We start from the raw sequence: 26,869 nt of genomic DNA, 5'->3' as shown, positions 1-26,869 counted from the left end.
CCATGGCCCAGGGAAGGAAAGGGAGTGGCCCAGGATCACCCAGGAAGCCTGATGTCTAAGCCACCTGCTCCTAACCCAATCCACATCTAGCTCTCCCTTCCTTGGCCCCGGTCTGGCAGTCTCCTGTATGGCCACTCTGGCCTATACACTATCCTCAGAACCACAGGTAGGAGGGAACTCTCAGGTGAGGTTTGGATCCCTGTCCCCTGCCCTTTCTGGGGACTCCATGCACCCTGTGGTCTCCAGAATGGGATAATGGAGAGAAGACAGGATTTGGAGAAAAGAAACCTGGGCGAGTGGCTTTGGGCAAGTGTCAGCTCTCTCTGTAAACCTCAATTTTCTCAGTTAGTGACTGATGGGGTCAAATGAGGATGCAAACAGGAAGGTGCTTTGCTAGCTGGGAATAAGCCACCATGCGGGAAGGAAGTGTGGTATTAATAATTTCAGTAAGAGTAATATTCAGCTTTCCTGGACCGGTGGTTGGAGGAGGAGGGAATATGTAGGGAAGTGTCTGCCGCCGAAGTTGCCCAGGCAACAGTTCTGATAGGTGTTTGGTGGAATTTCAGACCAAGAGCTTTGAGCTCAGAGCAGGAGAAACTTTGGAAAGAAGAGCAAGCAGGGGTCTTCATGGGGTGGGGGGAATCGGCCTTCAATTTGGGCTTGAAAGGCCGGCAGAGATGAGCAGAAGAAGAAGACGGGACTTCACAATCCTGTGCAAGTTTTTGCTGCTTATTTCACTAAAAAACATCTCGTGGTGATTTGTAATGCAAAGGAACGCCTAACTCTCTTGAACCTGCCTGCATGCCATGCGTCAGGAATTTAAAAAGCAGATACACACTGGGAAGGCTGACGTTTGCCTCTCCTCTGGGCCAGGGCCGAGCACTGGGCTCCTTTGGGCTGTGTGTTGACACAGAAGGTGTCAGTTTACAGCAGTGATAGCAAAATGGCAAATACTCTCCCTGCACACGCCACTGCCCCATCCTCCAACCCGGGACAGAAATCACTGAGCGCAGAACTCCTTCCCAGACGGGATGCCTGACTCCACCTCCACACAGCACTCTGCATGGCCACTAAGGGTGCAGTTGGCCCAGAAGATGAAAACGATTTGCCATCCCTTATATCCACCCTCCCAAAGAACTCTCTGACCTATATGAGGACTTTGTGCAGAATTAGAAAGAGGCCACCCTCAACCCCAGTGGGCTTGCGGTACCCCTTCTTCCCGTGGATGCAGCCCCCTCGTTGCCAGGGCATAGGACTTAGTAAATGCTAACTAGATTTTGGCACCTACCAATCCCTGATATCATTGTGCGGTACTCCAAAGGGAAAACCAGAGAGACAGCCTGACCACTCCAGGCCCCACTCACAGACTCTTGACCAGAAGAGAACCATACAAGGTGGGGAGAGCCATGAACCTTGAACTCAGCCGGCCACTGCATATAGGTTCAGAGCAGCGCAAAGTGCCTAGGCCTTTGGAGTCTGCCCCCTTCCTCACTGTGTGACAGTGGCAAGTTGAGTATCCTCTGCTGCAGTTTCCTCGTGTGTAAAATCTTTCCATGGTTGCTTGAATCCCAAGACGCAGGAAAGCATTGGGCACCTGACAGCTCTGGCCCCTAGAAGGCCTTCAGAGAGTGCTTGCTCAGTTTCAAGGCTAGATTCCTTGAAGTGGGCGTGAGGAGCACCAGCTTGGATATCGGACGCCTAGGGTTCTCAGCCTGGGGCAAGCTGGCAGACGCCTCTGCACCTCAGATCCCTGGAAGTCACAGGGGCAGGTCTAGCAGACCCCCTGCTCCCCAAGGAACGGCCTTCAGAAAAGTGGTGGGGCAGAGATGGGGCCTTCCTCACATAGGGACTGTGGCAGCAGCGACTTTCCTCCTCTCCTTCCAATTCCGCATCCACTTTTCTTTAAAAAACAAGCCATATACATTTTACCAATAGTCTGTTAGCCACCCCAACCCCATGGAGAGACCCCAGGCCTTCAGGGCTAGAAGGAAGATGCCTGGTCACTCGGGACCAGTGATTGAAATGTGAGCGTGTCCTCTTGTGGGGCACAAAGGGGAGCGGCTCTTTGATTTGTATGTATTTAGGCTTGTGGGGCCTCTGTTTGGAAGATGGGGGTTAAGACTCACCCAGAGTTGAGTGTGCAGAGCTCTGTACATTGTCTTGGGAAAAGTCTTGTCCACATCAAAGGATGGAAGGGAAACTGGCTAATGGAGACTTTGGGAGGGGTTGAAATGGCCCCTCTAGTGACCATTGGCCTTCCTTGCCTCCTTAGAATCTTTCCATGGTTGCCCAGTGGATAAGGTCCAAACATTCACTGGGCATGACATTCAAGGCCCTTTTGACCTCTGACTCCCAATCACCTTTCTACCTTAACTGTAGTTTCAACCTACCCTCCAGCCCCTACACCACACGTGTGCCCTGCCCTCTGACCAAATGAAACCACTGGCCTTTCCCCACTCTTGCAAGGCCTTCCTCGCCTCCATGCCTTTGCACATGCTGTTCCCCTACCAGGAAAAGCCCCTCTTTCAGCCTTCCCGGCAGACTCCTCTTCTCTTACCCTTCAAGACTCTGTCGAAAAAATGACCTTCTCCAAGAAGCCTTTTGTAACCACGACCCCCACCTCCACCCTCACACACACCCACTAGATGTTTTCTGTTTTATTCTTGACTATCAGTGTTTGCATGGTATTATGACATCATAATACCGTGAGAAGGTCAGTCCTCCCTTCTCACCCCCTTCCTCACAGCACCGCCACTGACTGGACGATGAGCTCCTTTGCCTGACCCGGTGCTGGATCAGAGCAGCCCCACTGTTTACTTAAGGAATGAACGAATAAACTCAGAAAGCCTTTGTGGTTTGTAGACTCAGAGACAGGAGACTGTCAAATCTGGCCTGGAACGGCTCAGAGGCTCAGAGGATTGCAGGAACTCAGGGGGCTCTGGCAGGGAAAGTCACTGTTCCCTGCGCATCCTTGCCCTCCCTCCTTTTCCCAGCCTCCCTTGCAGTTGGGCTGGGGCCATGGGACTTGTTCTCGGTGACAGGAAGGTGAGAAGAAACAGCGTGTCTCTGGTGAGGCAGCAAGTGTCGGTGAGGGTCTTCCATATTTTCTCTCTCCCATTCTGCTGGTGGGAAGTGAAAGATTCCAAGACAGAAGAGGCCAGATCCCTGTATCCACATCGCAGGACAGCTGACGAGGAGGACCTCTCAGACTGTGTTGGGGGCTAGAAACAAACCTTCTGGTGTTCAGCCTCTGAGAAGGAGGCGTGGGTGGGGGATTATTTGTTACAGCAACAGAGCCTGCTCTAGCTCAGCTAAGAGAGGGGCTCAAAGATGATCCGGTCCCCAGACCTCATTTTACCGATAGGAAAACTGCCACCTAGAAGAGGAAAATCACCTGGCTTCCGTGTCTGTGATTTTTGAGTTGTCCGCCTGAAAAACTATGTGGTGCCAGCAGCCAAGTCTTCTGATTTCCAGCGCCAACCTTCCCCTTCTTCCTCAGCCTACGCACACAGAGGGTGTTAACCATAATCCCCACTCCGTAATATTATTTTTTATTTAATTGTTTATTAATATAATAAGTCCCTATGAACAAGCCGGTCGAAGCAAAAACTCGGACCTTGACAATACCTTATATCTACCTATGAGGTCGACCCTTAGCCAATCCCCCAGGCTCCCCCAATCAGAGATAATCAGCGTGTAGAATCATTCCCTTGCTTTCCTATTTATAGAGTTTTGTCTCGTATATGTATAGGTATTCTAAAAAGATATATATTTGATTTGTTGTTTAACTTTATTTAAAGAATATCATACTGTTTGAAATCTTTGTGACTTGCTTATCTCACCTAATATAGTACTACTAAATGGTAATCATATTGAGGAATGCCACTGTCACCCATTCATTCAGATGGCTGTACTCTATTCCATTGTGTGACTACAGTACAGTTTACTCAACCATCCTCCTGTTGATGGCTCTTGCAACAGTGCAGGCGGGACTCTTCCTGACCTACCTTTGCAAGAGTATCTCTGGTGTATGTGCATTTGCTGCATTGCAGGATCCGTCAGTGTTCACCTTTACATGATATTGCTATAAATGTTTTCCAGCAGAAGAGGTCCTATGGGTCCACGCTCTCCCCAACACTTGATTTCAGACTTTTTTATTTTGCCAAACGTGTGCGCCGTTAGTTCTCCTGACACTGTGGCAGGCTCCCTGACCTCCCTGACCTCCGTTTCCAAATCTGCTGAAGGGAGGTGATATTCTCAGTGCCTACACGGCTCCCAAAGTGAGGCCAGCAGGGAGAATGGGTGGTGTCCAGGCAGGACACACGAAGCCAAGGAGCAGGAAGTCTGGCCTTGCTCTGCCATGGTCTGCACAGCGAGGGACAGGCAGCTACTCCTTCCCAAGTCTCCAGGACCTGGCGGTTCTCTCCATTGCAAAAAAGCAAGAGGCTGAGAGGAGTCAGCGTGTGTAATCAGCACACTGGGGTACGGAAAGCAGCAGTAGGCAGACCCTGAGAGCTCAGGGCTGGGAAAGGATTCCTGGCCCACCCAGATCAGCCAACTCATCTGACCCACGCTTGGGGGGTTTTCCTGTTGGCTCATGAAGTGATATTTAGTCAGGGGTATTGTTCTCCCTGGTCTCTGCCATTGATAAGACAGAGAAAAACAGCTCCCACAATAACACTGATGCCGCCAGCCTTTCCTGCCACTTGCCTGCCTGGTTGGAGTCCTTCTCTCCTGCGCTCCTTCCTCTCTCTCCTTCCAGAGACTGTGATTCAGGCCAAGACGCCTCGTGGGGCTGAGGAGCCAGGGGTGGGCTCAGTGCCCACTTTCAGTGGCCTCAGCGGGCTCCTAGCTCCTTCTAACCTTGGACCTGTAGACTGTCAGAGCCCAGAAGGCTCCTAGGCGGCGGTGTGCAGAGATCAGCTTACACCGGCTCACCAGAGCCAACTGCTCGATGTTTAGGGATTCTGTCCTCCAGTTGTTAAACACAGTCATTACTAAAAATTAAATTGTATAATATTACAATTAAATAACATAATAAAACGCAGGTAATAAATACTTAAAACTCATCACATCCTAATTATTTGATTACCTTTTGCTGTTATCGAAAACATTGCACAAAATATTGTTTCGTGTTACTTTTGTTCCATTCATAAAAAACATACACTGGTATACATACCTGGTGTACCTGGTCATGATATAACCAGAAATACATGATACGTATTTCTTTCTTTTTCTTTTTTCTTTTTTAATTAATTAATTTATTTATTTATTTTTGGCTGTGTTGGGTCTTCGTTTCTGTGCGAGGGCTTTCTCTAGTTGCGGCAAGCGGGGGCCACTCCTCATCGCGGTGCGCGGGCCTCTCATTATCGCGGCCTCTCTTGTTGCAGAGCACAGGCTCCAGACGCGCAAGCTCAGCAGTTGTGGCGCACGGGCTTATTTGCTCTGCGGCATGTGGGATCTTCCCGGACCAGGGCTCGAACCCGTGTCCCCTGCATCGGCAGGCAGACTCTCAACCACTGCGCCACCAGGGAAGCCCCTTTTTTCTTTTTTTTGTGATAAGAACACTTAGGGACTTCCCTGGTGGCGCAGTGGTTAAGAATCCGCCTGCCAACCCCGGGGACACAGGTTCGAGCCCTGGTCCGGGAAGATCCCACATGCCGCAGAGCAAATAAGCCCGTGCGCCACAACTACTGAGCCTGTGTTCTAGAGCCCTCGAGCCACAACTACTGAACCTGTGCTCTAGAGCCCGCGAGCCACAACTGCTGAAGCCCACGCGCCTAGAACCCACGCTCCACAGCAAGAGCAGCCACCGCAGTGAGAAGCCCGCGCACCGCAACGACGAGTAGCCCCCGCTCGCCGCACTAAAGAAAGCCTGCGCGCAGCAACAAAGACCCAACGCAGCCAAAAATAAATAAAATTAAATTTAAAAAAAAGAGCCCTCTACCCTTTGCTAAGGTCTACCCTCTTAACAAATTTTTGAGTGAACAATGCAATATTGTTAACTATAGCCACTAAGCTGTGCAGTAGATCTCTAGGACATATCTTGTATACCTGAAACTTTGTACCCTTTAACCAATACCTCCTCCCAGCCCCTGGCAACCATCATTCTACTCTCTGCTTCGATGAATCTATGTTAGCTGCCTCGTATAAGTGGTAGTGTGTAACATCTGTCCTCCCGAGCCTGGCTTATTTCACTTAGCACAATGTCCTCAACATGTATTTCTTTTTTTTCTTTTAAACATCTTTATTGGAGTATAGTTGCTTTACAATGTTATGTTAGTTTCTGCTGTATAAAAAAGTGAATTAGCCATATGTATACATATATCCCCTTATCCCCTCCCTCTTGCGTCTCCTTCCCTCCCACCCTCCCTATCCCACCCCTCTAGGTGGTCACAAAACACTGAGCTGATCTCCCTGTGAGATGCAGCTGCTTCCCACTAGCTATCTATTTTACATTTGGTAGTGTATATATGTCCATGCCACTCTCTCACTTTGTCCCAGCTTACCCTTCCCCCTCCTCATGTAACATGTATTTCTTAAGCCACTACTTAAAACATCTATCAGCTGCTATTACACTGCTGTTCAAAATTCTCCAATAGCTTCCACCACACTCGGAAAAAGCCCAGAGCCCTGACCCTGTCCACAAGCGCTGCAGAATCTGCCCTCTCCCTCATTTCCCCCACTCTCTTTCTGGCCACTGGCCTTCTTCTTACTCTTCCATGACCCTCAGCTTGTTTGCCCCTTGGGGTATTTGCACTAGCCATCTCCACTGCCTGGATCATTCAACCCCAAATATCTACCTGGCTGCACAGATCATTCAGGCTTCAACTCAAACGTTGCCTCCCTACTCATTTATTTGTTCACTTATTTATTGTGGGTCTCCCCCGACTCCAGCTCCGCACACACACACACCAGGATGTAGACAGGGACTTTGCCCAGCACACGGCATACTGCCTGGCACACAGTAGGGCATCAATTCATGTTGGTGAGTGAATGCACTGACCCCAGCATATGGGAGCAGTATTCCATGTCTCCTAACTATTGGAAACTAGCTTGATGTTCTCCCTGAGCCCGTCAGCAGAAAGTGAGGCCCGAAGAGATAAGAGATGCCATAAGGTCACTGAGGGAGTGAGTAGAGTGAGGCGTGCAGCCCTGGCCACCTGACACCACTGTCCCCGGCTGCCCTGGGCTCCCCAGTCTGTAGCCAAAGGTTTTGTCCTTGAGCCTACCTCATGCTTGTACCTGTAGGAATTCCAGCTCTCTTGGACCTTTACCAGAGGGTTTGGCACCTTTATCCCTTTTAGTTTCATTATTTTATGTTGCTTTCTTGTATTTTATTTTTGCTGTATTTTATTTCATTTCATTATTTTATAATAATGGTCCACAGTTTCTGTGCTCTGGTGAAGGCTAATCATTTACTAGTAGATCCTGAGCTTTGGTCATTTTTCTTCTCCCTGCCTCTCCCTTCCTCCCCAGTGATGGCCCTCTCAGGCCGATCCCCTTTCCACTGTGCCCCAGCTGCCCCCTTACTGGGAGGAAAACACCGTGCTCCCCAGGGCCTGCTGGGTGGGTGTTAGGGCTTGCCCCACCCACCCTGTGTGAGCTAGTGCCTTTCCCTAAGGCCCCTTCCTTTGTGGGCCCTGACTCCAGAACCTGAACGAAAACTCGCTGAACCCCAGCTTCCTTGTCAGTGCTTTGGACACAGGGATCTGTGCTGTGCCTACTTCCCAGGGCTGAGAGGATCCAATTAAAATAAGCAGTTGTGAGCATCCTTTATGGGCTCTGAGGTTTTATCTGATCTTGAGCATGTGTCCGTAGTTATGAGCAGAAAGGTCTTCTTACTTAGCCCATTGGTCCTTCTGTCCACAGGCTGCCTCAGCCGGTTTTGAGCCCCTTTCCCTCATTGTCCTCCCTCCTCTAGCTGACATGCTTCTCTCAGCCTTGCTCAGCCCTGCCCTCCCAGCCTCCTGAGCCAATAACAAGGCTCTCTGATGCATATAGCCACTCAGACCTACTCCCCTTACTCCTGAATTGCCAGATGTAGCAAAATAAAACAAACAAACAAGTCTGCCGAGAGAAATTTGAATTTCAAATAAACAATAATTTTTTTTTTTTTTTTAGTGTAAGTATGTCCCATGCAATATTTGGGACATACTTATACTAAAAAAAATATTCGTTGTTCATCTGAAATTCGAATTTAACTCGGTGTCCTCCTGTATCTTATCTGGCAACCCTACTTCAGGGCTTTCCTCAATTTGCCTTGGGTCAATCACTTAAATCACACTCTGCATTGGTTTCACTTTCTGAAAACAGGAAGCACGAGAAATAACTCTCAAGAAAGTTATGAGACTAAAAGAAAAAAATGCTTGGGAAAGTCCCCCAAAAGTGTGACTTGTGTACAAGGTTGAGCAAATCTCATCCTCGAGCTCAAAACCGCCCACCAGGTCTGGAGGTGGGGTCTGTGTTCGCCATCTTCCCCAGGAAAGCTTCCCACCCAGGCTTCCCCACCTCTTGCAAAGCCCCCACTCAGTGATCTTCTTGGCATGGGCCATGCCACGTTCCCCCACTCTACCCTCAACGGCCTGCACGTCCCATCGGTCCCTAATGACATCATACCAGGGCACTGATTTTTCTTCTCCATCCTGAGGCCTGCCATCAGCCCAAGTGGCTAAGCATTAGGAGGACTCTACATTTAAGTTTGCTCACGAAAGTCCAGTCTCCTGCCTGTCATTCCTGTGTGGATTGTAAATTAATAATGCCTCCTTTCACTTTCAAAAGTGGACAACAAATTATCTGTGACCCGTCACCACCCTGCCTTCTTAGTTCCTTGTCTGCCCATCTCCAGGGGCCATCACTTCCACTGCACTGCAGTCCTCACGCTTCCCCTGGCCATATTCTGGCCATGTCACTCGGAACCATCTTACTTCTGACATGGAAAACGCAAGCATCTCTCTTTGACCATAACTCCTCTCCTTCCACTTACTCCCATTTTTTCTCCTTTCCCCCACCCACCTTACATGCCTTGGTGCATCTTGTCAATCACTCTTGTCATCATCTCACTGGTCCCATGGGCCTGGTATCTCACTCGCCCAGAAATTTTCCAGTGTGGATTCATCCATCATCAGCCTTCTCTGGACTGGCCTGGACTGGCAAGAGATGCTGGCGAACCTCACACAATCACATAGTCTGAGGCCACTAAATTCTTGGTGGAGGAAATGGCATCATTGAGTATGTGCTTCTGACAGGACGCCTTGGCTACAATGTAGGGCATAGACTGGGGTGAGGGTGGGGTGCCAGCAAGCATGAGACCAGAGAGGAGCTATTCATTCACCAAGACTTTACTAAGCACCTGCTCTGTGCAGGCACTGTTCTAGGCACTGGGGATAAACAGTCAACAAAACAAACAAAAATCTTTACTCTCAGCAAGCTAACAGTTTAGTGGAGGGATTTAGACAGTAGACAAGTGTATTAGTCTGTGTTACACTAATAACAGAACTATGGGAGATATCTATATCTATATCATCTATATGTGTATCATCTATATCTACATATAGAGAGAAGTTTATTGTAAGGAATTGGCTCCCATGGTTATGGAGACTGAAAAGTCCCAAATCTGTATGGCAAGCTGGAGACCCAGGAGAGCTGATGATCCAATTCCAGTGGAAATCCAAAGATCTAAGAACCAGGAGAACCTATGATGTAAGTTCTGGTCCCAGTCTGAGTCCAAAGGCAGGAGAAGACCAACGTCCCAGCTAGAAAATGGTCAGACGGAGAGAGAGAATTCTTTCTAACTCAGCAGCTTTTTATTCTATTCAGGACTTCAATGGATTGGATGAAGGAGGAGGGCAATCTGTTTAATTCAGCCTATGGTCATCTCATCCAGAAGCACCCTCACAGACACACCCAGAATAATGTATGACCAGGTATCCGGGTGCCCAGTCAAACAGACACCCAAAATTAACCATCACCACATGTAAGCAATTAAAATAAATAGTACATTAGAAAGCGTAAGTGCTAAGGAGAAAAAAAAAAATAAAGGAGGAAAGGAGAATAAGAAAAGTTAGCTGTCGAAGTTTTCCATGGGGCAGTCAGGGTCAGCCCCTCTGAGGAGGTGACAAGCGAGGACCTGAATGAAATGAGGGGGTAAAACTTTGGGATATCAGAAGGAAATGCATTCCAGGGAGAGGAAACAGGAGGTTCAAAGGCTTCAAGGTGGGACTAGGCTGGCCGTGTTCAAGGGACACAGAGTAGGACCCAGGAGAGCAAGAAGGAGGGTAGACAGTGATAAGGTTTCGAGAGGAAACGGGGTCCCATGCAGAGCCTTGTGGGTCATTGTAAGGATCGTGGCTTTTATTGGGTGTGACAGGCAGAGGCCCTGGAGGTTCTGAGTGGAGCGACAAGATCCGACTTTCACTAGAAAGCAAGTGACCACGGAGCATAGACACTGGTTGGAAACCACCACAGTGATCCAGGCAAGAGATGATGGTGGCTCTTCCAGGGCCTCTGAGCTTAGCAGGGATATTGGACTCTCGACCCAAACACCCACACGCAGTGTGCCAGTGTGCCCGGTGCCGAGGTCCTGACACAGGCACACGGTAGGAGTCCTCTAGATGACTCCAGATCACAATGTGCTAGTGAGTTCTGCCAAAGCTCATGGGTGTGGGCAGCCCGGAATCTGAGGCGGGTCAGCTGTGGTCCATGTCCGCTGGCAGAGTGTGCCTTGTTCATGGTTGGCTTGCTGTGGCACGGCCTAGGAAGATCCCCAGGCACAAGCTTCCCACAGGGGTCAGCTCCAAGTCGGCTGACCTAAAACAGCTAGAGCCCACAGAGATGCCTCTGCAGACCAGGGGCCAAGCAGCCACCCTCCTCAGGTCCCTGCGTCTGCCTTTCTCATCCATGACTCCCCTTAGCCAGAGCTGACAGGGCTGGACACTGATCTTTGCCCAGGCGGCACAGTTTTCTCTCTTGGAGTGAGAGAGACCCAGCCAACTCCCAGCCCCCGCCATCATCCCAGAGCAAACCCTGCCCTTGGCTTGGTGGAAAGCCAGGCTTAGTGGAAAACTCTTGCTCCCAGTGGGCAGGCTCCAAGCAGGTCAGCCACTCCTGACCCCTTCGCTGTGTCCGAGGGGCTCCCCTTTCTCTGGAGCCTTCATATCAGTCCTCCTCAGAACCTGTGAAGGGGAAATGGATTTGTTCTTGAATAAGAGGTCAGGACTCAAGGGAGGACCTCACTGACCCCTGGGGCATTATCATGATCATCATTAAAGCTGTAATTAATTTCACAGTGTGGACTTGTTTTCAGAGTTGGTCACTGCCCCTGGGAATTTGTAATCTGAGACAGATAGACTTGTTTAAGATACGAGTAAACAGAAAAGACATTTGCAAACCTCAGGCAGAATTCAGAACTCCACAGGATGGAGAGAACCTGATACTTATGCTGAGTATATCTTAGATATGCCACCAAACGTATAAGCAACAAAAGAAAAAAATAGATAAATTGGACTTCATCAAAATTAAATTTTTTTGTGCTTTAAAGGGCACAAAGTAAAATTTTAAAATAAGTAAATAAATAAAGTAAAAGGATAACCAACAGAATGGGAGAAAATATTTGCAAGTCATATATCTAATAAGGAATTTGTATTCAGGATATATAAAGAACTATTACAACTCGTTAATAAAAAGACAACCCTTTTTTTTTTTTCCCAAAATGGGCAAAGGATCTGAATACATATTTCTCCAAAGAAGATATACAAATGGCCATTAAGCACATGAGAAGGTGCTCAATATCATTAGTCATTAGGGAAGTGCAAATTAAAACCACAATGAAATACCACTTCACAGACACCAAGATGGCTATTTCTTTTTTTAAAAAAATGAAAATAGCAAGTGTTGGTGAGGATATGGAGAAGTTGGTGGTGGGAATGTAAAATGGTGCAGCTGCTGTAGAAAACAGTTCCTCAAAGAGTCAAACATAGAATTACCACATGGACCGAGAAATTTCCACTCCTAGGGTATATACCCAAAAGTGTTTGAAAACAGGTACTCAAACAAATCTGTACACACATGTTAATAGGAGCACTAATCACAAGAGGCAAAAGGTGGCACAAACCAAAAGTTCCATCAACTGATGATGAATTTTAAAAAGTGAATATTATTCAGCCATAAAATGGAATGAAGTACTGATACACGCTACAGCATAAACCTTGAAAACACTCTGCTAAGTGAAAAAGCCATACACAAAAGAATTCATTTTGTATGATCCCATTTTATATGAAATGTCCAGAACAGGGAATTCTACACGTAGGGGAAAGCAGTTTAGGGTTGCCAGGGACTGGAGAGAGTGGGAGAACCGGGAATGATTGCTAATGGGTATGGGGTTTCTTCTTGCGGTGATGAAAATGCTCTGGAATCAGATAGTGGTGATGGTTGCACAACTCTGTGGATACACTAAAAAACACTAAATTGTGCACTTTAAAAGGATGAATTTGTGTACGTGAATTACACCTCAATTTAAAAAAAAGACCAGTGTAAATTTTCAAGTCATGTAGGGACCCGTTCTTCAGCGCCCCCTAGGGGTGAACAGACTCTGGTGTGTTGCCTCCATCTTGGGCTGTGTTGAAAGAGGACAGCTCGGGGCATGGAACAGGAGCCCTTTCAAAGTAGCTCGAGCAAAGGGGAAGATTTGCCCGGTAAATGCAGGAATAGCTCGTGATGCCTGAGGCCAGGCAGTGCAGGACCTCACAAGGTGTGAAAACAAGAATGGAAGTTGTCTGGAACTAAAGCAGCCACTCTCCCAGCCTCCCTCCTGTCTCTGCTCCAGGCTCTTCAGCCCCCGGGGGATGCTCTTCGTCTCTATTTATGTACGAATCCTCATGACTGCTCCCGAAGGCTCTACCCCTGAAGAGCTCAGCACTGGCTAATATCCGACCCCAACACGACATGCTCCAATTCTAGGAGACACAATCTGATAGGACTGAATCCAGCTTCTGGATTGATTCCCCCAGGTCAAAGATGTTCAACCACAGTCCAATCAGCTGTACCTCAGAAGAGTCTGGGGGAAACGGGTCGTTTCTCTTGTATCTTAAGGATGGTCTGCAGCACTACGCAGTAGGACAGACAGGGCTGAAGATCACTTTTGTTCTGTTTCTCTCTGTGTGTCGGCTTTGCTTCCTCACTGCAAGCTGGTGTTTTCCATGTGGCTGCAAGCAGCTCCAGATCTACACACCTTGGAGAAGGAAGGATTCGTCTGCTTCCAGCCTGAAGAATCTCAGAGAAGGGACTTCCCTGGTGGCACAGTAGTTAAGAATTGACCTGCCAATGCAGGGGACACGGGTTCGAGCCCTGGTCCGGGAAGATCCCACATGCTGCGGAGCACCTAAGCCCGTGCGCCACAACCACTGAGCCTGAGCTTTACAGCCCATGAGCCACAACTACTGAGCCCGCGTACCACAACTACTGAAGCTCGCGCGCCTAGAGCCCGTGCTCCGCAACAAAGAGAAGCCACCACGGTGAGAAGTCCGTGCACCGCAACAAAGGGTAGCCCCCACTCGCCGCAACTAGAGAAAGCCGGCATGCAGCAGCGAAGACCCAGAGCAGCCAAAAATAAATAAAATAAAATAAAATAAAATAAAATAAAAAAAGAATCTCAGAGAAGAATTCTGTTTGGTCGAGTTTAGGTCATGGGAAGGTCCTGAGGTCAGTGGAAACCCAGAGGATGGGTAATAATCCAGCAAGGTGCTCCCTCTATAGACATGTGAATGGGGTGGGCATGGCTCCCAAGAAGAGGAAGGGATCCAGAACTACAAGGTCCTCTATAGGGTCCATAAAAGTTGGAGATTAGGAGAGGATAAGACCACTAGCCTATCTGATCAATATGTGAGAGCATCTTGGAGGAAGGTAGGAGTTGAGGAGTATTTCCATGATAGAAGAGTTATCATCTGGTGCCTTCAAAGCTGCCAAGTCACTAGAACAAGGCATTGGGAACCATCTCAACAGATTCTGACAATCCGAGGAGCATCCAGGGAAGCCTACACCAATAAAGCACCCTAATACACATGCCTGGTAAGAACCTAGCACATGCTCACTACTTTCGCATGCCAAGAGCACCTCCACAAATGAGTTCCTTTCCCTGCTTTTCAGATAAGGGAAACCGTGGCTCTGAAAGGCAAAGTCACCCATCCCGGTGGAGCAGGATTCCTTGCAGGGCTTCTGACTCCAGCTCAGACTCCTCCCATTATCGTGTACTGCCTCACCCTTTGCAGACCTCTGAGATGGTGCGGGGCGTCAGGGCCGGGGCTGGGTGTGGAGCCTGGATGTGTGCGGCCAGATGGAAGAAGCCCAGACCTCAGGAACTACAGTCACAGGGCATGTGGCCGTCGCTAGGCAGGTCGAAGCTCCTGTGGGAGCTGCAGGGGCGGAAGGCAGGCGGAGTATGTGTGTGTCTGGGAAGCCACATCCTCCAAATAAACACATCCGTGAGGGAACTGGGGCACCTCCCTGTGACTGAGGCCATTTGTTTCTGAGCAGTAAACTGCGGCTGACCGGGAGACTGGCCGATGCTTCCAGGAAAGAAACTCATCTGATGCTCCACCAGCCCCAAGATGCCTGCTCCAGGGCCTCCCCCAGCCCCCGACTGGAGCCCTTCTGTGGTCACCGTCTCTGAGGTGAGAGACCTGGAAGTGTCACTTTGTTCCAGGGAAGTCTTGAGGGAAATGCAATCACTGCCTACACGTCCTGTAGGGCTCAGATTTAAGGCAGAAGCAGCAGATGTGTCCTGGAAACACCAGAGACGACAGAGAAAGGAGGATTCCCACCCGACGGGACGAGAGACTCCTAGTGGTGGAGATGTCTGGAGAACGAACATGGGTCACTCTGTGAGTGAGTGGGCTGCCTGTGGTTAGAGGTGTACCAGCTGAGCTTGAATGTCACCCACGGAGGAGAGACGAGGAGGAATTGCAGCCACGCCGGTGGATTAGGCTATGTGACTTTCAAAGTCCTCTCCCAGCCCTGAACTCAAGTAGTACTTCTCCTCCTCCAGCTTTAGTTCCATTCCATTCCTTTTGTTCTAGGGAATACTTCTGTGATGAACATTGCCGTTTGCTTCCCAGCATCCTTCCCACTCTCCCAGCATTCCAGAACAGCTGCCACGCGGTTCTGGTGGGACTGACCCACCCCCAGCCCTGGGAAGAGGCCTTGGTTTGCCTCAGCCAATCAGCATGACCCCATCTCTTGCCAGAGTGATGGGTTACTGGGCAGGCAGGAACTGAAGATGAAGGCAACCGGGGCAGAGTATTCCCCCAGACACAGGTTTTGGTTCAGGCGTGGGCACGGGACCTCAGCAGGACAAACCGGAGGGCAGCCCAGGACTACCATGTGATGGCTGTGGGAAGGATCCCTCCCTGTCCCCGTGGGCATGACTGAAGAAGCACACACCCAATGTAACAGGTGCACTCCATGCCCTCCCCATATCTCCTGTCCCATTTCCCATTGCCAGCTCTTGATTTCTGTTTTTTTCAGCCTGAAGCTTTTTCTGGCTGCTGGAGCCCACTCTGCCTGCTCCCAGGACAGGCCAGAGTAGCTGGTCCACTTGGTGGGATAACTCTGATACATGGTTTCCCAAAATTCCTCAGTAGGATTGCACTCTAGTTTTCCAAAGATAATTTTCTTGATAACCTTTTATGGACTATTTCCCTTCTCTATCTCAGTTTCACATTTTCCTACTAGTGTTTCCTGGGATATCTTCCCAAATAAACTACTTATTCTCACATTCTCATCTCAGGATCTGGGGCCGGGGGTGGGTGTGGGAGAAGGGACCTAGCTTAAGGCACCTGGATTGTTTGCTGACAGCCAACCTGAGGCTACATGGGAGCCAGTGTTAGGATGAGACCAAGACATGGAAGAAGGCAGGGCAGGACAATGAAAAGTGGGTCATTGGAGCACTGACGAGCTGTTGGAACCACCGTGCTTGAAGTCTGCCTTCCTCTAGACATTTCATTTTGTGAACAACACATTCCCTTTCTAGTTTAAGCCGCCTGGAGTTGGTTTTCTATTATTTGCAACTGAAGCATGGTGAGCCATGTGATTCACAACATGGATAACCTCAAGCAGGCCTTGCAGATTGGGGTGATGGACAATGAATGTTTAATAATGAGGCAGGAAGAGACAACCTGCCACGGAGATGAGGAGATGGACGCAGTTAAACTCACATCTCTGCCACTTAGCATTTAAGTGGATGAGGCACTTACTTTTCCTCTCTAAGGCTCAGTTTTCTTATCTGTAAAATAGGAGCCTTTCAGGGTTATTGTGAGTTCTGAAAAACTAACACTTGAAAAGTAGCTAGCCTGTAGCAAATGGTCAATAAATCATAGGTATCATTGATAATAGAAGAAGGAAAAGAAGAAGGAGAAAGAGAGAAAAGAGGAGAAAGAGAATTTATTCTGTGCCCTTGAAGACGCTAGTGAACAGAAGTTCAGAGTGGGGGAGGGGAACAGGGCATTGTCCAGACTGCTTGGAGAGGGTCTATCTTGGGATGCAGGGAGGTGATAACAGTAGCTGACAGCTCTTTCTCAGCACCAGGCACTGTTCTGAGCCCTTTTCACTTGTAAATTCATTTAGTCTTCTCAAAAACTCTATGAGGCACATACTAGTATTACCATCACTCACCACTTTGCAGAGAAGGAAACTGAGGCACAGAGAGGTTGAGTAACTTTCCCAAGGTCACACAGTAAGTATGTGGCAGAGTCAGATGGGAACCCAGGCGGTCTGAATGCAGAGCCCACACTCTTAACCTCTACTGACTCTTCTCAGCCCCAAGATAAGGGAAATGCCACAAATGTTGAATGGTTTTCATTACAGGATGAGGCGTCTGGGCTCTACCCGTAGGCAGTAAAGCTTTACTGACACTGGCCTGGGGACAGTGAGAACATTGCATAAACCCCTGGTAATTGGTTAAATAGCTATGGAGTCATCCCAGGAACCAGATTTTCATCCCATTCTTCCCATGGTAACAAAACCTCCAGTGCATTTTCCAAAAGCGAAACCAGAGAGCTGAGAAGCTGTTCTTAACCCCTCTGAAAGATAAGAGATTATGTAGGAGAAAGAATGAAAGATAAAATAAAGTAAGAAAAACTTCCGAGTGTTCGTGAGACCCTGAACTGTGCTCTCGTAAGAGGTTGGGAAACATCCTTTTCCAAAGAAGGCAGACTTTCACCCACCTTAGGATGGTTTCGGGGCTGAAGGAATACCATGGGACCCTTCAAAAATGAACTCCAGCAAAGCAGATAACTGTTCTTTCAAGTTTCATGTCACATAGCCCTTCACCCGAAGACCTAAAAAAGTATTGCAAAGATATTTAAAAGCTACGAAATAAATACATCACAGTTTTGAGAAATAAGAAGAAGATATAGAAGTGAACCAGAAACCTGGAGGAACCTTTAGGAAACCCAAAACAGATGATGGGCTCTGATGGGAAGAGGGAAAGCGTGGCACAGGGTATACATGGCTATGATAGCCGTGGTACGTCCAGGGCAAGGCATCTCGACTCAGCTGGAGTTCGGGAAGGGGACTGTGGCTGGAGCTATGACGTGGGGAGGCCTTAGGATCCTGGCTGTGAGCGAGGGCTCTGAGGGGATGGAATCACATTGGAAGAAGTCACTCTGGGTAGAGTGAAAAGAGATCAGGGCGAAGGATATCAGAGGCTGGGCAGAGGGAAGTGACTGTTCAATGACCAAGTATGTAATTTCTTCACTGTAACCCTGACTTCCCTTCTTTGTTGGCTTCATCACCTCTGTCACGTCCCCCTGAAGGTTTGCTGCAAGACATTGTTTGTTAGGGAGGTGAGGGTGGACGTACCAAAGAGGGACTAGAAAATGTTTGGGCTCCAGTCTGTTCATGGGGTCTTATTCTCTTTGCCCTTTCCTCCTGCCCCACCATTTGTGTCATCTTCCCAGGCTGAGCCATATCCACACATGACCTTGCTCTGAGGCCTCCAGCTCAGAATGTTGAGCCAATTCTCCTCCCTTCCCGACAGGTTCGGGCCTTCAAAGCCCTGAGGTCGGGATCGTTAAGGGCAGGGGGTTGGGACTGAGGCCCTGACTGGACAGGCACTGGGAGAGAGTTTGGGAGCAGAGGGTCTTCTCACGGGACTGGAGTCACAGCGGCCCTGACTTTACATCCCCAGGGAGATCAAATCTCTGCCTCTGAGAAAAGAAGGGGGGATACTTCTGGCCGAAACTGGTGGGTTGAACATTGACATTAGCGTTCACTCCATCCCACTAAAATGACAATAAAATGGTCAAGATAAAAACCCACAAAAATAATAGGACAAGAAGAGGGGATTATGCAACATAATTTTCCAGGGTGGAAAGCTGACGGGAGAGTGTAATGACTTAGCAGACCAAGGTTAGCGGAAATCACAAACGGGCAGGTAGGAAGCCAAGAAGCAAGTCGATCTACATTACAGAACCCCTCGAAGGCTTGGAAACAGAAGACATCCCTTTCCTCTGGAAGTGGGTGTGAAGGTGAAGCCAAAAGAGGAATGATCGGTTAAAAGTCTGTTTAAATTATCCAACTGATTTGAAAACTTACACCAACACAAAAACCCTCACACAAATTGTTTATAGCAGCTTTATTCATAATGGCCCCCAAACTGGAAACAACTAAGATGCCCTTCTATGGCGAATGGATAAACAAACACACAAAATTGTATATCATACAATTGAATATTATCAATGATAAAAAGAAAGGGAGCTATGAAGCTGTGAAAAGACATGGATGAATTTTTTTTTTTTTTGGCCACACTGTGCAGCTTGTGGGATCTCAGTTCCCAGGCCAGGGATTGAACCCCTGGCCCTCGGCAGTGAAAGCGTGAAGGTCCTAACCACTGTACTTCCAGGGAATTTCCACACGGATGAATCTTAAAATGCATATTGCTAGGGGGAAGAGCCAGTTGGAAAAGGCTACATACTGTATGATTCCAAATATATGACATTCTAAAAAAGGCAAAGCTATAGAGAAAGTAATTGCCAGTGATTGCCAGGAAGCAGGGGAGGGTTGAATTGGTAAACCACTGGGGATTTTTTTAAGGACTTTGAAACTGTTTTGTATGTTACTGTAATGGTGCATTTGTCAAAACCCATAGAAATTTATAGCACAGTGAAACTTAACATATGCAAAATTTTTAAAAAATCACTTAGGAGGTCATCAGACCCCAGGATGGAATGTATAACGTGACAAAATAATCTAACTCTACTGCAAATGTATAAGTGAGCCTGATTGAAAGGGGCCAGGGCGGGAGGGTGGTGGGGAGAAGTTGCTGACCTAAGTCACTTTGGAAATGAAACAAGACTAAAGGCAAAAGAAACTGTACATAATCACTATATTCTAGTTGCACTCTAATTCTTTCCCATGAGTTTACAGGTTAACAGTTCTGATACTGCTATACATGTGCAGTGGAAGTGAATAATTAGGTAAATGCATGGAGACTGGTTTCTCACCGTTTGAGTGGGAGGTTACAACAAGTAAGAAGAAGAGGATGATCCACTTCTTAATGGATTAGAGGTGGGAGGGTAACAGTATGATTTACATTTAACTTAGTATAGATACCATACAGATGGTTACATATAGAACGTGTGTTAGTAGATATGTATATAGATATGGGTTAGTGGTACACACAGACAGTTTTGTTCTGTCAGCTGAGCAGCCTAGAAGCTTACAACATCCCAATATCAATGAACATACCCAGCACCCAGATCTTGGTTTCTAATACCTCTCTCCAATAAAAGGAACCAGGACTCCTTGGAAAAATGGCTGGTTCTAGAACTGGGGCAGGAAATATACAAACAAGCCTGGGATGGAAAGTAAGAAAGTGCTCGCACATACATAATGCACACGCAATAGTGAGGGCATGTCCAAGGACAAGGGCCACCAACTGGAAAAAGCTCCTAACAGCCAAAGTTGGAACAATTTGAGCAACTAAATAAAGTAGTATTGATTTATAACTCAAAGTATAAAATAAATGCCCATACTGATATAAATAATGATTAACTAAATAAGCAGAGGAGACTAGTCAAATCTCCTGTACAGAAGAATTCCAAGTAATTTATGTAGATACTCTGCCCTCAAGGAGGTAGAACATAACACCCAGTCCTTAAATATGGGTGTGCATAGTGACTTCCTTCCGAAGATTACAGTATTGGGAGCTGGTGAAAAGAGTCACTTTAGAAGGGAGAAACCTGACAATCAGTACCTCAGTCAGGTGATCAAAGTTAATATCATCGGTGATAAGCCATGTTGGTATCATGTCCTCTTGATATAATATGTTGAGAATGGTGCTGTGCCTCTGTGGTCTTTCTCTCAAGAACACATAACCCAAGTCTAATCACTAGAGAAATGTCAGAAAAATTCCAGTTGAAGGACATTCTACAAAGTACCTGAACAGTATTTCTCAAAATTGTAAAGATAATTTTAAAAAACATGAAAAGTTTGAGAAATTGTCATACCTAAGAGGAGCCTAAGGAGACATGAATACTAAATAGAAACTTTATTTTTTAAATCCATAGAAACAATAAATGCTAGATAATGCTAGCTAGAACCTAGAACACCTTGAAGAATCTACTCAACTAAAATATATAGAGGGGGAAAGAAAGGAGGAGGGATAAACTGGAGATTGGGATTGACATACACACGCTACTATATATAAAATGGATAACTAATAAGAACCTACTGTATAGCACAGGGAACATTACTCAGTAGTCTGTAATGACCTATATGGGAATAGAATCTAAAAAAGAGTGGATATATGTATATGTATAACCGATTCACTTTGCTGTATAGCAGAAACTAACACAACATTGTAAATCAACTATACTCCAATAAAAATTAATTTAAAAATAAAATATATAGAAATACTTTCTGATAGAAGTTTTTGTTCAAGTTCATTCATTATAGGTACAGACTGAGGGTAAAAAAGCTGGATCTTTGGATGAACAAGTGATAGAAAAGTATACATTTTAGTAAAATCTCATTTTAGGGGTGACAAAATAATTCCATCAAAATTCTCATTAAAAGAAGATTATTAGAAATTAGTGTAAATTACACTCTTGTCTAGTATCACCACTTCTGGATTTTAAATTTAAATCTACAAATAAGATGAAAAGACATTAGATGTTATTCTTGTAGACTGTTAAAACACTGGGGAAAATGAAAATTTTCCTTTGGAATAAACTCAATGTATTATGCCCAAAAAAGTCTAAGAAGCAGTTTAACCCCAGATCCATTCCCTCCCTCACTACACAGGTGGGGGACGTCTGTTTCTGCACCTCAGTAGAAGCCTGAAGCTTCACTATCTGGAGAAGATAAAATAAGGATATCCAGACAGGAAGACAGCAGACACAGATGGGTGTAGAGTGTTAAAAATAAGGATGAAATGGAAGTTTACTTACTGGATGGTGAGACTGCCAGTCTTCTTCCCCCACTCAATCCAAAAACTACTAGTAGCCAGGTTTATAAGGTCCAGCAAGGACTGGGTAGGCAAGCTCTCCAACAGAATGTTGGCTTGATTACCCTAGAGAGAAGCCCACAGTCACCAAGCACACACCCCTACCTCCAAAACACAAACAAACACAGAGTGTACAGTCAGATTTCGGTGTCTTCCTCAGACAAGAAGACAGACAAGAATCACCTGTTGTTTTGGGGAGAGCCTCTACTAAGAAATAAAAGCAACTCGGGAGAAACAGAGGCTTGCAGGGAGAGGAGCACTTCAGGAAAAACTATCATGAATATTTTCAGAGAGATGAGAAGAAATTATTCCATACATGAAACAAAAAGAAGGAACTATTAAAAAGAACATCAGAGAACAAAAATGAGCTATTAGACGTTAAACATATATAATAATAAAAGCTCAGTACCTTAAGAGAAGGAAAAAGCACATCAAAGACTGGGAGAAAATATTTGCAAAACACACATCTGATAGAGGCTTGTATCTAAAATATACAAAGAACTCGTAAAACTGAACAATAAGAAAACCAACCAATAAACCAAAAAATAGACAAAAGATCTGAACAGATACCTCCTCAAAGAAGATATGCGATGGCAAATAAACATATGAAAAGATGCTCAACATTATATGTCATTAGGAATTAACAAATTAAAATAATGAGATACCAGGAATATCTAAAAGCCAAAACACTGACAACACCAAATGCTGGTGAGGATGTGGAGTAACCGGAACTCTCGTTTATTGCTGGTGGGAATGCAAAATGGTACTGCCACTTTGGAAGACAGTCTGGAATTTCTTACAAAGCTAAGTGTAGGTTTGCCATATAATCCAGAGATGGTGCTCCTTGGTATTCACTTAAATGAGTTGAAAACTTATGTCCACACAAAAACCTACACACAAATGTTTATAGCAACCTTATTCATAGTTGCCAAAAACTAGAATCAATCAAGATGTCCTTCAGTAGATGAATTCAAAAAGTACCAACAGAGCCCAGTCTCTCGGCTCCTTGGCGGTAACTGTCTCTTTGGCCTTTTTACTTCTTCATTTCCAGGACTCAAATTTACTGCCATGTCCTCTGAAGAAGAGAAGCTCTTCGTGGGAGCCCACAACTTCAACACTGATAAGCAGGCTCTGGAAGACCACCGCAGCAGCTTCAGACCTATTTCTGAGGTGGTTGTTGTCAAGGGCTGGGAAACTCAGCGATCCCAGGGTTTTGGCTACATCACTATCACCAATCCAGAACATGCCTCAGACGCCATGAGAGCCATGAATAGAGAGTCTCTGGATGGTCGTCAGATCCGTGTAGACCACGTGGGCAAGTCAGCCCTGGGGAACAAGAGGGGGTTCCTTTGGGACCTATGGGTGTGGTCACAGTTACTCTAGAGGTGGTGGGGACCAGGGCTATGGAAATGGCAGGTATGACAATCAACCTGAAGGATATGGATATGGAAGGTCCAGAGACTATGGCGGCAGAAGCCAGGGTGGTCATGACCGCTACTCAGGAAGAAATTACAGGGACAATTATGACAACTGAGATGAGGCATGCACCCCTAATATAGATACACAAGGAATGAAACTTCTTCTGATTCAGGACCATCCTTCCAAATGGCTGTATTTATAAAGATTTTTGGAGCTGCACTGAGACATCTGTTTTAGTACATCAACCTCTGTTTTTGAATTGAGCTCCCAAGGTAGTTTGTTAAAGACCTATCAGAAAGCTCCATGTGTTTTTTAAAATTTTTCTCCCATTTAAAGACAAATTCTGAGCCATTTGTAGAGTATGGGTATTTTTTCCTTTTTTTTTTTTTTTTAACCAGTTTTTTAGTTCAGGCTCTCAGGATTATTGGTTCTGGCAAATGTTTGGCCAGACTGATTGTTTTTAAAAATGTATATCTAGGAACATTTAAAAAACCTGTACACAATGTTTAATCATGGTTAGGAAGCAATTTCCAACTGTTAACTATAAGAAATCAAGAACATGATTACTTAGAGGTGTTTTATACTCCCGATCTCTGTCTGATTATATAGAAATTTCTTCAAAATATTTGTGTATGTTTTTTTGTTTTCGTTTTTTTTTTTTTGGCCGAGCTGCGTGGCTTGTGGGATCTCAGTTTCCCAGCTAGGGATTGATCCCAGGCCACAACGGTGAAAGCCCAGAATCCTAACCACTAGGCCACCAGGGAACTCCCCCATATATTTTTTTTTAATACTGGAAGAAAAAAATATTCTGTTGTGTTTCATGGAGCATTTAGGACATCCTTCACTGAGTTGATTAAAAAGATGAAACCTGAAAACAAAACAAACAAAATAAAACAAAACAAAAAGTACCAATACAAGCAAGTTATTTTGAAATATGCAAGTAAATACAGAAAGAATTGTTTAAAAGAGTTGAAAGTGGTTGCCTCTGGGGAAAAATAAATAGTGAGGACAGGGTAAGAAACTAGTTTTTGTTGTAACGAAAGAAGAATTTGCCTCTTAAACAGTGTTAGTGGATCACTGTGATAAAAGTAAAAACAAAAATAGAGAAAAAGAAAAAAAGAACTGGAGAGGAAGGAAGACTCACACATAGACTGAGCACCCACTCTGAGCCAGTGCTGTTCCAGACACATCTTCATGCTTTGTCTCTTGTAATCCCCACCAGCCTAGAGCATGTATCACTCTCCTGTGAGCCAGGTGATAAAACAGAGGCATGCTGAAAGCATGCCTGGGGACACGTATCTAACAAGAGCTGCCCAATCCGTTCATCTCCCTGCTCCCACCACTTTGGGCAGCTCCCACCAGCACATTATTTTTCTTCTGAGTTAGTTCCTCTAAGGAGAAAAGGTCTTCCCCAAAGCCTTCCTTCAGCCCCTGCTGACTTGGGGACAGAACTCTGTCAGTGATTTAATACAATCCAGATGGAAGGCTCCAATTGGCTCTTAAAGCATGCCTTTTGGGAGATTTGCAGATAAGCCTTGGGATGTGAGCGGAGAACAATAAAACAGGAGGGTGACAGAATACGAAGGCTGGGAGAGGGGGAGTCTCTTAGGGATGGGTATGAACCTCACAAAGCAGCCTCCTCCACAGCTGTCAGGCCTGTGGCCAGGGTTTGGGGCTCGGCCACCAGCCCAGAATCTTAGAGTCAGAGACACATGTGCTCCACACATTCACAAATTCCGGAAACACTTTTGAGACCCAGTGGCAGGCATTGGGGTGGGAGCTGGGGTACAGTGTTGAATCAGACACAGACCTCTGCCTTGAAGGGTTCACAGACTAGCAAATGAGACAGAAAGATGGACGGATGGATAGCCAAATATTTATGATCCAGTGGGATCATAAATAAACATTACAGTAGAGGCAGGGACAGAGTATAAGAGGAGGACAAGAGAAGAGTCCTTGTTATGGAGGAAATGACATAGGACTGGGTCGTGAAAAATGAACAGACACATGCCAGCAAAAGAAGTTGGGAGGGGCACCCCAGGCAGAGAAAAGAGCAGGTGCAAAGGCATAGCAGCTTGAATGGATGGTGAATCATAGAAGCAGAGTGAAAGGAGCTCTCGGGGCTATTTGGAGCAGCCCCGTAGAGCTCAGAGGAGCTGGTGTCATGAGATATAACATCCATTCCTGGTCCCTCCTCTTCCTAGTGTTGTGACCTAAACAAAGTCACCTCACCTCTCTGAGCCTAAGTTTCTTCACCTATTTTAGTGGGTATGATAGATTTTAATTTTTTTAACAACATGAAAATAATATATTATGTTGCACTTTTTTTTAAGTCAAGAAATGTTAGGCTTCCCTGGTGACGCAGTGGTTAAGAATCCGCCTGCCAATGCAGGGAACACGGGTTCGAGCCCTGGTCCAGGAAGATCCCACATGCCGCGGAGCGACTAAGCCCGTTTGCCACAACTGCTGAGCCTGCGCTCTAGAGCCTGTGAGCCACAGCTACTGAGCCTGTGTGCCACAACTACTGAAGCCCATGTGCCTATAGCCTGTGCTCCACAATAAGAGAAGCCACCGCAATGAGAAGCCGGCGCGCAGCAATGAAGACCCAACGCAGCCAAAAATAAAATAAATTAAATTAAAAAAGAAAAGAAATGTTATATACGTGTGTGTCATGAAAAACAGGTTTCTTGGTCCAATCCTTTCTACCCCTGACTCACTTCCTCAAGGCAACCTCTTTTAAACATTTGTATTTTTGTTTACTTAGGTGGTAAGCCTCTGAAATTATTCCATTTCTTGATTTACAGATTTTAGGTAATCTATTGACTCCACGGTATGAAAAATGAAAATTTAGTTCACATAAATGCCCTCCTTTTTCTCTTCCTCTCTGTCTTGCCTGTTTATCTATCTATCTATCTAGTCTATCTATGTCTTCTTCTGTTTACATTTGAACATTTAAACAATGTACTTACACTTCTATCCATTGTTTGTTTTATCAACTCTGGTCAATATCTCAGCAATCTTGTATGAGAATTAGACTATTAACTTCTCCACTTTTTATTTCATTTCCCCACCTCTAATTCAAGTATTCCACTGACTATACATTTATTTTTATATTGTCAAAAATTTTAACATTGACATTCTATCTTCAATCATCACTGAGTTTCTATGCTTTGTCTACAAATTGTTTCTAAAAATTGAAAATAGTGTTTATATTCTTATGACTACATATTGTTTACTATGTAACCAATAGGATGCTATAATTATATTACCTCTATTGGGTTTTTTTGCCTTTTTTTCTGACATTTATGATCGCCTTTCTTTTTCCCCCTGCATTACCTTATTTTGCCCTATCCCTAAGTTCTTCCAGTGTCTCGAGGATAACAAAATATCTATGTAATTTCTAGATTGTGAGCTCCACAAGAGCAGACATTTTTATCTGTTTTGCTCACCATTGTGTGTCCTCAATCTGCCATCTTGAACCTGAAGTCAGAAGTTTTTTTATCTACCTCTCAAGACTATTTTTTTGGCCATGCCGCATGGCATGTGGGATCTCAGTTCCCTGACCAGGGATCGAACCCGTGCCCCCTGCAGTGGAAGCGTGGCGTCCTAACCACTGGACCGCCAGGGAATTCCCTGAAGACTATTTTAAGAGGCAATTGTGCCAAAACAACTTTTTAAATGTCAAGTAGGACTTCCCTGGTGGCTTAGTGCTTAAGAATCTGCCTGCCAATGCAGGGGACACAGGTTCGAGCCCTGGTTCGGGAAGATCCCACATGTCGCGGAGCAGCTAAGCCCCTGCGTCACAACTACTGAGCCTGTGCTCTAGAGCCCATGAGCCACAACTGCTGAGCCCACGTGCCACAGCTACTGAAGTCCTTGCGCCTAGAGCCCGTGCTCTGCAACAAGAGAAGCCACCGCAGTGAGAAGCCTGTGCGCAGCAACGAAGACCCA

At 46.1% G+C, this 26,869-nt stretch overlaps 1 pseudogene; it reads left to right on the top strand.

Moving 5' to 3' along the window:
* Window positions 1–22,567: 22,567 nt before the first annotated feature.
* On the top strand, window positions 22,568–23,033 carry LOC118883007 (annotated as a pseudogene).
* Window positions 23,034–26,869: the final 3,836 nt, after the last annotated feature.

This window comes from Balaenoptera musculus, chromosome 16 (genome assembly GCF_009873245.2).
Source record: "Balaenoptera musculus isolate JJ_BM4_2016_0621 chromosome 16, mBalMus1.pri.v3, whole genome shotgun sequence".
In the NCBI taxonomy this organism is placed as follows: Eukaryota; Metazoa; Chordata; class Mammalia; order Artiodactyla; family Balaenopteridae; genus Balaenoptera; species Balaenoptera musculus.
This window is presented reverse-complemented; position numbering and strand designations above follow the sequence as displayed.